Genomic DNA, 496 nt, shown 5'->3' on the forward strand with positions numbered 1-496 from the left:
AGGTGGAATATTGAAGTCTCTAACTCTTATTGTTGAATATTTAATTTCTTCCTTTAATTGTGTCTGTTTTGGCCTCATGTGTTTTGGGGCTCTGTTATTCGGTGCATCTGTTTTATAATTGTTACATTTTCTTTCTTTCTTTTTTTACATTTATGGTGTTGATTTATTACTCAAAGATTTGGACAGGAGATGGAAATAAAACATTTTGTATCTTTTTTTTTTAATCCATGCACGAGAAAGGAGCCAAGTGTCAGTTTCCAATGAGGGGAATGTTCTCATAGAGGTGCTGTAAGGTTAATTCTGCCCACTTCATTTCTTGTTCTTTGGCATGTTCTGGGTGCCAACATTGTCTTGTTCAGGTTTAGGAAGCTCATTCAGTGGAGTTGCAACATCCTCCTAAGGCAGCCTCTCTTCTCAACATGCATTGTCAATCAAATCCAAGGTCCTTCCATTTCTTTGTACTTCACTGTTCATTTTCCTGGAGCTTTAACCTTGT

At 36.9% G+C, this 496-nt stretch overlaps 1 pseudogene; it reads right to left on the reverse strand.

The window, feature by feature from the left end:
* Positions 1-250: 250 nt before the first annotated feature.
* Positions 251-474, reverse strand: LOC108287645 (annotated as a pseudogene).
* Between the last annotated feature and the right edge of the window lie 22 nt (positions 475-496).

The sequence above is a fragment of the Cebus imitator genome, unplaced genomic scaffold (genome assembly GCF_001604975.1).
Source record: "Cebus imitator isolate Cc_AM_T3 unplaced genomic scaffold, Cebus_imitator-1.0 Scaffold350, whole genome shotgun sequence".
NCBI lineage: Eukaryota > Metazoa > Chordata > Mammalia > Primates > Cebidae > Cebus > Cebus imitator.